This window comes from Macaca mulatta, chromosome 18 (genome assembly GCF_049350105.2).
Source record: "Macaca mulatta isolate MMU2019108-1 chromosome 18, T2T-MMU8v2.0, whole genome shotgun sequence".
Lineage (NCBI taxonomy): Eukaryota > Metazoa > Chordata > Mammalia > Primates > Cercopithecidae > Macaca > Macaca mulatta.
In genome coordinates, this window is record NC_133423.1 from 44632998 (window position 1) to 44646703 (window position 13706).

Genomic DNA, 13706 nt, shown 5'->3' on the forward strand with positions numbered 1-13706 from the left:
AAGTAGTGCATGATGACAGCCCAGTGTTGGGATGAAGCTGCCATGCTGGAATTTTAGGTGTCTTTGAGCAGGTGTGAAAGGTATTATTTGAGATAGGAGGTCTTCTTTGTGCCCCTAAAAATCATAAAATGTAGAAGACTCAGTCTACATATGGGGCTGATATTTTTGTTTTTGCAAATTAGACATAGCAGTACTTTTCCAACCTTAAGGCAAAGAACCGATCCCAGTCCAATTCTTAAGAAGTGTGGATGGGGCCAGGGACTGTGCCAGGTGCAGGGTCCCTTTCAGCATTTTCTTGAAGGTCCTCAAATCTTAGAAGCATGCTGTCTGGGTCTCAGTCCCCACTGCTGGCTATGTGTATTGAGTGCTGATTCTGACTGGTGCTGTGCTAAGTGCCTCACATACAGGATCTCATGTAATCCTCATGTTTCTGACATAAATGATATCGACCTCATTTTAACCATAAGGAAACTGAGGTCTGACAATGTTCAGCAACTTCCCCAAACCCATCCACCTTAGGGATTTCACCCCAGATCAGATTGACTCAAAAGGCCATACCTTAACACTCCCCCGGCTTGGAAGAGAGCCCTGCCTTCAGTGACACTGTAATGGAAGGAACAGTGCCAGGCTGTGGAGAAGCCATGTTGGGGCAGGTGGGTCTCTTCAGCACTGTTTTTGTGGGGGTGTGCTGGAGCTGGCTCCGTGGAACCCTTTAATCCATCGGTAACTTAAAATTGGCCACAGTGAGGGTATTTACACCATGGAAATTGGCAAACACTCCAATTCAGGGCTTCTCCCCCTAGGAGCTGGTTGTTAAATATTTACACATCACTGGTCCTGATCCATGCACAGGTGAATTTGGGGTAGCCCACCTGGATGCATGTCCCAGCCTTTGCAAGGTGGGGATCAGGAGAGTTGGAGTGACCCGTCAGTTCAGGAAATTCACTCTTTGGGAGTGGGCAGCAGGAGCCTGGTGTGGAAATGGAGCTGGAAAGGTGGTAGGGAGGGCCCGGGGTACTGGCTTCCAGAAAGAACAGGTGCATTAGCATTCCCCATGGAGCCACAAGGATGGCTAATGCCTGTGCCTAATGCCTGATGGAGCAGCTGCCTAGGCCTCCTGGCCCTGGCTTACGTAGGTAGGATGAGAAGGGGGTATTGGTGATTACAAAATCAATGTGGACATGAGGCGGTAGGAGGTGGGTCAGATTAGCCAGGGGAGCCAAGGGAGGGACCAGGCTGGCCCCTTGCCCACCACCTCTCTACATCCGACCTTTCTGACTTTGAGCTGGCAAGTGCTGAGGTTGTATGGGCACCTGGTCTGCACTGTGCCCTGTGTGGAAAAGTGGTGCTTGGGAGCCCTCCTTCAAAATGCACACCTACATGGACCTGGGTTGAGAGTGAGCACAGGGTGGTATCTCATTGGGTGCAGGCTGTGTGGCCAGCAGGGGGAGGTGGTTGAGGGCTGGAGTCGGGCACCTGCCAGACCACTTCAACGGCCTCCTTCCCCTGAAATGCCCCAGCCAGTGGCCCAGTCATGTGGCCCTCCTCTGAACTTCCACGGCATCCCCCCATCCTTCCCTAAAAACTTTCCAGTTACTCACTGCTCCTCCCACTGTGACAGAAGTCCTTGGGTTTACTCCCTGTGTCCCCAGGTCCTACCACTGCACATCCTCATTGCCTAATGAGTACCTGGTGAGGAAGGCTGAGCAGAGAAAGCAAGATGTGGGCAAGGAGTGGTAGGGGGGCAGTGTGGCTCAGTGAGGTACCAAGGAGGGGTGAACCTCTCCTGCAGGCCGTGAGGAAGGAGATGGCTGAGGCTGGTATGGTGTAGGAGGTGGGTGGTGAAGGGGAATAGCAGGTCCAGGCAGGAGAACTCCCTGCTCCCCAGTGAAGAAGACCTGACATCAGGGTGGAAGTAACACTTCCTGGTCAGAGAAGTGGGTCTGGGTTGGAGTACAAAGCTGTGACTTTACTGCAGGCGACCCTGGAACCTGCAGGCTCTTCTCAGGCTGCCAGGCACATGTGGGCCACAAGACATCTCTGCAGCAGATGGAATAGTGGTCCCCCAGAGATGTCCATGCCCAAATCTCCAGTATCTGTGAATACATTGCCTTCTATGGCAAAAGAGATTTTGCAGCTATGATAAAGTTAAGAGTCTTGAGATAAGATGTTTTTCTGGATTATCTGAGTGGACCTGATGCAATCACAGGGTTCTAAGAGGGGGGCAGAGAGTTCAGGTCTGAGAAGGCAATGCCATGATAGAAGCAGGAATTGGAGTGGTTTGGCAGGAGCCAAGGAATGCTGGCAGCCTCTCTAAGCTGTAAGAGATTCTCCCCCGTGCCCCTAGAAGGAACCAGCCCAGCCAGCACTTTGATATTAGCTCCTTAATACTCACAGGGGACTTCTGACATCTAAACTGGGAGAAAATACATTCTTGATGTTTTAAGCCACTAGGTTTGTGTTGATTTGTTGCAGCAGCAACAGGACACTACTACAATCGGAAAGATCAGGTGAGAGCAACACAATGTTCTGTTGCGCAGCAGGCGGACCTACTCCCTCCCAACTCTATGCCATTGGCTCAGGCCCTTCCTCTTTGTCTCCAGCCACTTGGGCTCCTCTGCAGTTTCATGGACCTGCAGAACTCTCGCTTACCTCAGGGACTTGCTGTTGCCTGGAACACCTCTTGTTTGACTATTTGCACATCTGGCTCCTTCTCAATCTTCAGTCCTTGCCTAAATGTCATTTCTAAGTAACATTCCCATCATTCCCTGCCTTAGCACCCTATTTACACACACACACACACACACACACACACACACACACACACACAATTTATCTGCTTGTGGTTCATTGTCCATTTCCTTGTCATTAGCATGCAAGTCTCTTGAAAGCAGCATGTTCTCATCATGCTACTCCTGACTCCACTTTATCTTTCTTTATAGCCATACACCCTCAACCTTATGCATGGATCACCTCCTTTTGCTCACTAGCCTGCAAACTCCAGTAGGCAGGGGCTTAGTGTTTGCTCATCACCATGGCCTGGCACAGTGCCTGGCACAGAGCAGGTGCTCATGTATATCACTGGATGGATGATGGATAGATGGATGCTCTCAGAAAATGTCCTGAGAGCTATTGGTGACACTTGGGTATGGATGTCAGGGCTTCGGTTCTCTTTCAGGGGAAGTTGTACCTCCACTCTCCTGACACATCCAATGTCTTGAGCAGTTTCCTGGGGCCAGGCCCTCCCAACAAGCCAAACATGTGGGCATCATTATCTCTGTTTTACAGGATAAGGAAGCTGAGGTGCAGTGAGATGGGAGATTTGTTCAAGGTCACACAGTTGGAGGGCATTAGGAGCGAGTTTCAGACCAAAAGGCAGCTACTGCCCTAGGCCACAGGTCTCAGGATCAGAAAGCTGGGCCCATGGGAAAGGGATTTTAAACATCCTGGGACAGGATGTTGGGGGGATCTCTGGGGTTTCTCAGGGGCCCTTGTAATCATATATAGAGAGTGCCATCTTTTGGGGAGCTCTCCAAGCCTATGTCCAACATCCAACATGCTCAGAAAGACTCCTTCACACACCTACCCCTTCCCCCTGCAGTTGATCAATCATATGTCTTAATTTGGAAGCCCCTATTGGACAAAGGGCTGGTGAATTCACTTCTATAACCCCTTTCCAGCACCTTGGTCAAATGGCTGTGGGGTTTTATGGTGTGATGAGCCATAAAACACCCTTGGTACAGCACATCTTTTGTTGACTCTTCAAATTGCCTGTTGTCATCGAAGGTGGCGGGTCATAAAATGCCAGCCTTATTAGTTTTCCTGCAGTGGGAGCTGCTCAGAGAGAGGTGTGGGTGTCAACTGGGAAAAAAGGAGGCAGAGATCCCCACTCTCCACCCTCCCAGACTCAAGGAACACCTTCTGAGTGTGGGGTTAGAGACGGCTGGTTCTGTCTTCATCTTCCCATCTCAGCTGCTCAGTGAGGACAGGTGTCCAGACCCTTCAGGCCCTGAGTTCTCTGGGCTCTTTCTCTGAATGGAAGAATGACAGAAATCATCCAATACACCCCCTTCTTACAGACTGAGACAGGGGGTCAAACCAAGCATTTTGCCCAGGAACCCCCAATGAGGAGATGGCAAAGGCAAGACTAGAACTCAGGTTTCCTCGCTCCTAGGGCTTTTTTTTTTTTTTTTTTTTTTCTGGAAAGGCAAAACAACATATTGGCTAAGTCTAGAGGCTCTGGAGCCATACAGACTGGCTTTGAAGGTCTGCTCTGCCACTCAAGAGCTGTGCAACTTCAGGTGAGTTACTCAACTTTTCTGTGCTGCAGTTTCCTCATCTGAAAATGTCAAGTAATAATAATACCTACCTCCTGGGTTACTGTGAACAGTAAGGGAAGTAATACATTCAAAGTGCGTAGAAGAGGGCCTGGTTCATATAAGTTATACTGGAAGAGCTAGAAAATGTTTGTTGAGTGAAGAAATAAGTGAATGCTCGAATGATTGAATGGTCAAGTGTGAGCTGAACCCTACAGTCTGATCAGGAGTAGGATCTGGCCTTTCAAAGATCTGGACCCTTCCAATATTCAGATCTGTTACTTACTCTCCCAGGCCTGAGTTTCTTCCTCTATATAATGGAGACCCATGGTCTTCCCAGGAGTCCCTGGACTTGCTCAATTCCAGCCCCCTACTATGGCCTCGCCTCATCTTTTCTCCTTCACCTGTTCTCCCAACTCCCTCCTTGTCATCAGTTTTCTATTCTGTGCTACCTCATGTGCAAGCCTCCCCCACCCAAAAGCAAAAAGTCTCTCCCTTAGCTCCAGTACTCTGCAGTTCCTGCCTGATCTCTTCCCTTCCCTCCCATCCCACACTTCCTACTTCCTCTCCCCACCTTCTGTCCACTTCTGAACCATGCACTCTCCTCAGCTCTGCCTGCCCACAGCCGTGGTTCAGTTCTGCAGTGACCTCCTCCTCTCACTGTCAAGCCAATGAGCTTCTTCAGTTCAAATATATGGGGCCTTTCTTCACTGGATGCCATTGGCTCCATCTCTGCCTGGAAACCTTCCTTTGCCTTAAAGATCTGGTTTGGTGCCTCTTCAAACAGATATTCTTTAGACATTTGGATGACAGTCATTATGAGAAGGGGCCTGAGTGGCTTTGCGGGGGAAATGGGGGATGGAGGAAGATCCTGGTGTGGTTCTGTGTGGATGTTCTGCTCTGGCCCCAGGTTTTCAGACCCCAGTCAGGGGCAGAGTCCCAGCAGTAACCAGCCCCACCAGCCTACAGGCAGCTTTGAGATCCACTGTTGCTTCCCTAGGTTGTCCTCCTGTGGCTCCCAGCCTTCTCTAAGCATGCCTCTCCTAAATACCTGTTCTCATCTCTTTCATGTCAGTGATATTTTAGTGACCTGTGACCTCATGATTTGTCTCCTGCAGATGCCTGACTGGTGACCCCACCCTGGAATCCTTGGTCTCACATGCTCTAGGCTTTTCCTAAACTTTTGGGACTGCTATTGCCATGTTCCTTGGTGCGTCTCTCTCCTTCTATCTGGTCCTTAACTGTTGGGGAATTCTCCGTATTTGACCACCTGCTCTTCTCATGCTATGACTCTCCCAGGGATCTCAGCCACTCCCATGTGACAATCCGCACAGTGTACTGATGATACCCCACATGACTGTCTCCAGCTCAGACCTCTCCTCAGACTCAGTTGTCCAACTTCCTGCCTGAAATCTTCACCAGATGTCCTGCTCTTCCTCTTGAGGTCTCTCCAACTAGCCAGAGGCTGGGGGCTCCTCCCTCAGCTCCACTGCTCCCATCAAGCTTTCATCAAGCTTTGCTTACTCCATAGCTAAGTAATGGTGATAGCTGACATATATTGGGCGCTTGGTGTACATCAAGTACTTCTCTAAGCTCCCTGAAGACTTTGACTCCTATAATCTGGACAACACCCTTACAAAGTGGGGACCATTAGTAGAATCCCCGTTTTTCAGACAAGAAAGCTGAGGCCTAGAGCCACATGGGTAGGAAATGGCAGAAGTGGGACATGAACCAGGTGCTCTGGTTTCAGAGTGTGTATGGTTATTTGCCACACTCTCACCTCTCCAATAATCTCTTCATCCCACTCTTTTCATTCTGACCCACACTGTCACTTGCTTGGACTACAGTCTCTATGGAGTTCCCTGTTTCCACTGGGTCTTCCTCAAGGCCACTGCTGTGCAGCTACCATAGCAATCTATTAAAAATGCTCATCTGCAAGGCTCCTCCACTGACAATGCCAAAATGCATTGCCACCTAACATATTATGTATTTTGTATTTATTAGTGTATGTGTTTTAATGTACTTTCTCTACCTACTAGGATGAAGGTTCCGGGAGGGCAGGCTCTATCGGTTTTGGGCACTGCTGTATCCATCCCTGAAATCAAGTATCTGACCCCTGCCTTCTGCCTCAAGCTCAGCTCTCACCACTCCCTGCCTAGAAACCCAAGCTCCAGCCAGTAGTCCCCCAATGTCATGGTGCTTTTCTTCTTCCTGGCTTGCTCCTGTACTGCTCCCTCTGCCTGGGAAACCCCATTCCTTATGACTGGGAAATTGTCTATTTTTCAATACAGCCCAGGTGTCTCCTCCTCTGGGAAGCCTTCCTGAGACCCCCTGTGTGGGGGTATTCTCTTTCCCGTCATGGCTCTCTCATGTCTCCAACACCGCTCCAGACTGTGAGAGGTTTTTTTTTTTTTTTTTTGGAAACAGGATCTTGCTCTGTTGCCCAGGCTGGAGGGCGGTGATGTCATTGTGGCTCATTATAGCCTCTAACTCCTGGGCTCAAGTGATCCTCCCAGCTCAGCCTCCTGAATAGCTGGGACTACAGGCACACACCACCACAGTTGGCAAATTTTTAAATTTTTTTGTAGAGACATGGGTCTCTGTTTATTGCCCAGACTGGTTTCAAACTTCTGGCCTTAAGCAATCCTCCTGCCTCAGTCTCTGTAAGTGCTGGGATTACAGGCATTAGCCATGGCACCTGGCCTCAGACTGAGTTCTTTTTTTTTTGAGATGGAGTTTCACCCTTGTCACCTAGGCTAGTGTGCAATGGCGAGATCTTGGCTTACTGCAACCTTCACCTCCCTGGTTCAAGTGATTCTCCTGTCTCAGCCTCCTGCATAGCTGGGATTACAGGTTCCTGCCACTATACCCGGCTAATTTTTGTATTTTTAGTAGAGATGAGGTTTCACCATGTTGGCCAGGCTGGTCTCGAACTCCTGACCTCAGGTGATCCGCCCGCCTCGGCCTCCCAAAATGCTGGGATTACAGGTGTGAGCCACTGCGCCTGGCCCAGACTGAGTTCTTTAAGGGAAGGCCTTTTGTCTTATTTATCTTGGTAACACAGTAGGTGCTCAAAGTTTGTCTCATGAGAAATAGAAGTAATAAGTGCCTAGGGATGAGACTACTTACCAGGAAATACATAATCTAAGATGGGGAGGCTACTTTTAGAAACCATGGAAACAAAGCTTACATGGGAAACAGACACTGTAGCTCTCACACAGACATTGTGAAGACGGGTTGAGCAGGACATGAAAGGTGCTCAATAAATATAGAGTGAGTGAGTGAATGAATGAATGGTGATGGGCTGGGTACAGCTCACTAGGGACTATCTTCTAAAGGAGGAAATGTTGGTTGGTTCTAAGGGAGGAATGGAGCAAAGCTTATAAGAGTGGGAAAATCAGGCAGTCTAGGTCTCTCACATTTTCCCTTACAGCAATAATGGAGATTTCAATTTTCATTCATGGCTGCCTTTTGTCTTGTTCAGTGCCTCAATTTTCCTGACCTGCAGAGTGGAAACTCTGAGATCTGGTCCACACTTAGTGAGGTTGTTGTAGAGTTGAAATAGGAAGAATGGCTGGCAGTCTGAAGTGGTGACAAGATGTCAGGCTAGTGTCTTAGATGCTATTCTTCCAGTACAGTGATATCCCAGCAAGCACTGGGCACCATGGCGGGCCAAACTGACAAAGCTCAGTAGCATAGCAGTCCTGTCCTCAGCAAGGTTGTTGGACCAGAGAATATGTCCAAAACACCTCCCGCCCCCTCCTGTGCTCCTCCATGGCCCGTCCAGGTCATCTGAGAGCTGTGACTCCAGCCAGGCTGTCATCTGGGTGGTAGTGAACAGGATGCAGAGGGGTGGAGACAGCTCCATTCTGACCAAGACTAGACCTTGGTGGCCCCTGCCCCTTAGTGCTACATGGAAAGGGGACATTTTCCAAAAGGACTTTAAAAGCATTTTTGATGTTTGAGTATACCATCTTTGAGGATATTCAGAGCTCCTTCCTTCCTAAGGTTATTTGGGCCCCAAAGGTACAAAATCAGAAACTGATGACATTTCCCTGCCCCTTGGGTCTGTGGCTGATGAACATAAGAAATCTCTATGTCTCCTGTTTGAATGGAAGAGCTTTGCAATGAACTACCCAGGCTGAAAAGTCTTCTTCCTCCATCCGGAGCTTCATCCCTAGGGATCTGGGAAGGAACCATGATGAGTTTTAGCAGGCCTGTAAACCCTCTGAGTCCATGTGGTACTTTGTGTCTATGGTCATTTGTGCACATGTGCGAAAGCCTTGCCCAACAAGCAAAGAGTTTCTGTGGCCAAAGCAACAACAGAGAGTATGAGAACTGCCATTTTAAGCCTAACGGAGCACCTGTATGTGGCAGGTACTGCTGCCCACCAGGAGCTCACAGTTCAGAGGAGGTGATGCCTCTAAGACATGGTTAATGGTATAACGTTGTGGGCTGGAGAAGGCCACCAACAGGAAAGACCTGTGGCCTGGGGATCTGGGGAAGGCAGAGGTAGGAATCTGAAGGATAGGCGGAAGTCATCTATTTGGAGGCAATTACTGTACCAGGTAAGGTAGTGAGCCAAGACCAGGAGGTGAGAATGTATAAGCCACACTGTGGAGAATGGGTTGTGAGATTTAGGCAGCACTCATTTCAACTGCTGGTCTGTAAGAGGCTGTGGGAGGCTTTGTTTAAGCTTCTCTCTCAACATCTCTTCCCTGATCAGTTACAATGAGGCCCCACCAGACTTACTGTTTAAACCAGGCTGTGGGTGGTGGCAGAGCACACACCCAGGCTTTGGAAGCCTCTGTTTCATTCACTGCTTTCACTTGTTTAAGTGACCCCACAAGTTCCCCGTGACCTTCTTCCCTTCCCTTACTTTATTCCTTGCTGTCCCAGAGCATTAAAAGGATTTCAGAATGCCGAATGATTATTGATATCCTAATGAGTCTGTCCAATGGCCATTAGCCTGCAGACTACTTGGATATTTTTAAACTACTAAAATCAAATCTTGCAACATCCATTATGCCCTGGATGGTGCATTGCTGTTGAGGCCCTAACATGCATAAATGCAACTGAGCCTGCATTATGAAACATTTAAGCCCTTAAAAATTGCCCAACCTCTAAAATCTCCTCTTAGGACCCCGTTCTGTCATTGCCTGGGCAGACTCTAATCCCCATTAAGACCTCTCCACCTATTCCCTGCTCAGGGCCTGGGTCTGCTTTAGACAGAAGCAACAGCTTTTAGGCGCATTAAAGGATCAGGCTAGAGCAAAGATGATCTTCTTCTCTCTTCGAGGGGAGGCGGGCTGAGGGGGCAAACCAACCAATCACTTTTGAGGATAAGAACACTATTGAAAATAATTCTGAGTATATCTGTATGTGTTTGAGCTGGGGTTGGGGGCGGGGTGTATTACAGAGCTATTGTGCCCAGGCCCGGGTGGTTGCTTCTGCAGCCCATGAAGAAGCTGGGAGATCTTCATGGAAAGCAGACAGGGTTTAGTCTAAGCACGTTTGACCTCAGTGCTACCTAGGCCCTCTTCCCTTTGGTTAGTGAGCTGTCCACTTTGTAGGGGGAGCCGTTCTACAGTTCCTACCTGGGCCGTAAAATAGCAACACCCACCATTTGGGAAGTATTGGGGAAAGGATCTCAGTGTGTGGGGCTGCTCTAGCTTGTGGCTCTGCTACTTCCTTGATGGGGCAGTCTAACCTGTTCCTCCATTTGGTGAATTTCCAGAGGCAGGCTCTGCTGCTGTCGGGGAGAGGCTATGTGTCTAATTCAGGAGTCAAGTATCGGGAAGCTCAAACCATATTTCCCAAGGCAGCCTTATCAATACAGCTGTTACTTTGGATTCCCTCTGTCTGACTCTTGCGTCTTATTTCTCAGTCAATTCAGAAATTGACGGGACAAGTGGGGTATTTCTTATTGACTTTCTGACCTTGCAATACCTTCCTAGGGCCTAACAACCTCCAGCTGCCTACTGAACAGCCTCTCACGTCTTCCCTTGAGTATTGACTGCATCATGATACAACTCTTCTTATACTTTCAAAAACCCAACCCGTCATCAAGCCCCTTTCCCTGGACACTAAAATCAGAGCTAAGCTGACAAAGTGACTCCACGTTTAGCCCTGTATTGGCTCCACCTCTGATGCTCATGTGGCTTTGAGCAAGCAATTTAATGTTTAATTTATCCAAGCCTCATTTTTTTTTATTCTTTTAGGGTTATAGTGAAGATAATCTACAAAAAGCACCTGGCACATAGTAGCTATTCAATAAATGTCTATATCCTTCCTTTCTCCTCGCTTTACTAACTAGGTGACCTTGAGAAGTGACATAGCCACTCTGAGTCTCAGTTACCATCTCTGTAGTCGGTAATGTTGAGATGAAGCAGTGTTCACTGTACTGGTGATGGTTTTTGAGATGACGGGAGGGCTATCATCATCTGAGAAGTCTGAGCTACAGCAGACAGATGAGGCCAGGGAGTTCATTCAAGGCCACAGGGCCAACAATACTGAGCTTGGGCTCAACCCCAGGTGTCCTGACTGCATTCTGCAATCTCACCTTTGCTTCCCTTCTGACACTAACTGTGAGGTTCAAGACAGGACACCTGGGAAGCCCAGCTCAGATGTGCTTGGCTCAGGACTGAGTTTTGCCCGCTCCTGGCTGGGGCCCAGATTTCCTGTGTGGTACATCTAACTTCAGTTTCTCCCTGCTCTCTGACACTCAGTCCCCTAGACTGAGTGCTCTCTCGCCCTTGCTGCCTAATTGGTTAGAATTAATCTTTTCCACTGGGACCTCACTCTGTGCCTGATTCTCCCTGCAAGTTCTAGAGCCCTGAGTCCACATGACCTATGATAACTGCTGTTCCTCTGACTCCTCCATCCAGAGTTCCGCAGTCTCCGTCTCCTCCTTTCCACCTGTAGAGTCTTTATACTGTGAAAGTCCTGACATAAAACTCTTGGTGTATCTTTGTTCATCTATAGACTTTCCTGTTCCTCTTCATCACTGTAGGGAGAGGAGGACTTCTTTGCTTGCTGATTTGAAATCCTTTTCACGCCTGAAATGCAAACTTTTCTGCCCTTTCTTTTCCTGCTGCAACACTGAGTCATTTGCAGAGGGAGGATAGCAGCCGACGAAGAAAGCAAGCAAGCAGGAGTTGAAAGTCCTGTCATCTTGTCTACAGACACCCCGGATTAGATAACCTGGGATGTGGGTAATTTGAAAGCAACAAATCTGCCTGTTGGAAGTGGGAAGTTGGCAGGGTGGTGTCCCTCTTCCTGTGGCTCTAGAATCTCATAGTTCTGTCCATTGCTACTCTGGACAGATGGGAGGCTGGGTACAGTTGTGTAGTGTCACTCACCATTCTTATCTTAGTCAAGCCTGTCTGTTTGGTACATGCAAAACCCCTTTGATCTACTCGTATCTAGACTAAGGGCAGGGGAGGGATTGGGGGCTAGATAAGGCAAAATCTGTGCTTGGCGGGAAGCAGCCCCCATGTGACCTTAGGGGCAGACACTTTCCAGGGGGCATGGCATGCTCCCTGTCCCAGCTTCCTGCCAAGTTTCTCTTCATCATTTTTCATTGCTCAGGCCTCAAGCTGGAGTTAAGCCGGGGCTGATACTCCCCACCACCTAGCAGTGTGACATCTGTGAATGGATTTCTAATTACACATATAAATCAGCATGATTGGAAATTCTTGAAATTTTATTGGGAAGGAAATTTATAGTGATTAAAACCAATTAATTTGGGCCTCCTATTAATCCATGTGGCAGGGTTGATGCTGCCATGCTGCTGTGCCTCCTGAAAGCCATTGGGTGGGATTGGGCTCAGTCTGGGGGCCACTGGGGGCGCGTGCTCATTTTTCAGGTTACAAATGCTCATCCCATGTTTTAAATTACACCTCTGCCCCTGGCCACATATCTTGTTTTGTGGCTAAAAATAGAGTTCTGGGCTTTCACTAAAGATTCAGAAACACTAAAAGGAATCTTTTTAATCAAAATAAAGAACCCTTTTTAATTACTCAGCCTCTCTCACAGTTGGAGGTAATAATTGTCGAGTGCTCTTAAGTAGGGCTGTTATTAGATTTCCCTGGGGCTCCTCTATTTTCTAGAAGTTTGCAATGCTGGCTGTTGAATGCCAGAGGAGAAGGAGTCAACTCTTGTCTCTTTAAGTCTTTAATGTCAAGGCTTAAAGACCTGGTCACATGGAAACAGGGAGAAAGGGAGTGAGCTATGGCAGATACCAGGTCCATGCGGGGAAGAGCCTCCCAGTGGTTCCACACTGCCGGTGAGATCAAGTTTAGATCCCTCTGTGTTAGTCAGGGTTATCCAAAGAAACACAATGAATAGGATATAGATACATATGTAGGGAGGGATTTATTATAAGGAATTGGTCCATGTGATTATGGAGGCTGAGGAGTCCCACAATGTACTGTATGTAAGTTGGAGACCCAGAAAAGCAGCTCATGTAGTTCCAGTCCAAATCTGAAGGCCTGAAAGCTGGAAGAGCCAGTAGTATAAATCCCCATCTGTGTCTAAAGGCCCAAGAACCAGGAGTGCCAATGTCCAAGGACAAGAGAAGATGGATAATCCAGCTCAAACAGAGAGGGCAAATTCTTCTTTCCTCTGCCTTTTTGTTCCATTCAAGCCCTCAGTGAATTGGATGATAACCACCCACACTGGTGAGGGCAGATCTTCTTGACTCAGTCCACTGATTCAAATGCTGCTTTCTTCTGGAAACACCCTCACAGACACGCCCAGAAACACACCCAGTGTTACCAGCCTCTGGGTATCCCTTAGCCCAGTCAAGTTGACACATAAAATTAACCATCAAACCCTCCATGACTTCACCTCTTCCTTATTGAATGTCTCCTTTGCAAGACTCTAACCAACATCACCTCCTGCTCCATCCAGGCCAGGGGCTTTCCTGGCTTTCGTGTTTTTGTTTTGTTTTGTTTTGTTTTGTTTTGAGACAGGGTCTCACTCTGTCACCCAGGCTGGAGTGCAGTGGTGTGATCATGGCTCACTGCAGCCTCAACTTCCCAGGCCCAAGTGATTCTTTCTCCTTAGCTTCCTGAGTAGTTGGGACAGGAGCATGCCACCATACCCAGCTAATTTTTGTATTTTTTGTAGAGATGGCATTTCACCATGTTGCCCAGGCTGGTGCAGGTGGAGCTCAAGCGATCCACCTGTCTCGGCCTCCCAAAGTCTTGGGATTACAGGCATGAACTGCCACACACAGGCTTTCCTGGCATTTATTCCTGGCAACTTACCTTCAGCTCTGTATAGGTGAGAATGGGCCTGGGTCCATGCCCTGGGGTTGCTGTGAGAAAGTATCACGAACCGGGTGATGTAAAACAACACAAATGTGTTGTCTCACAGTTCTGGAGG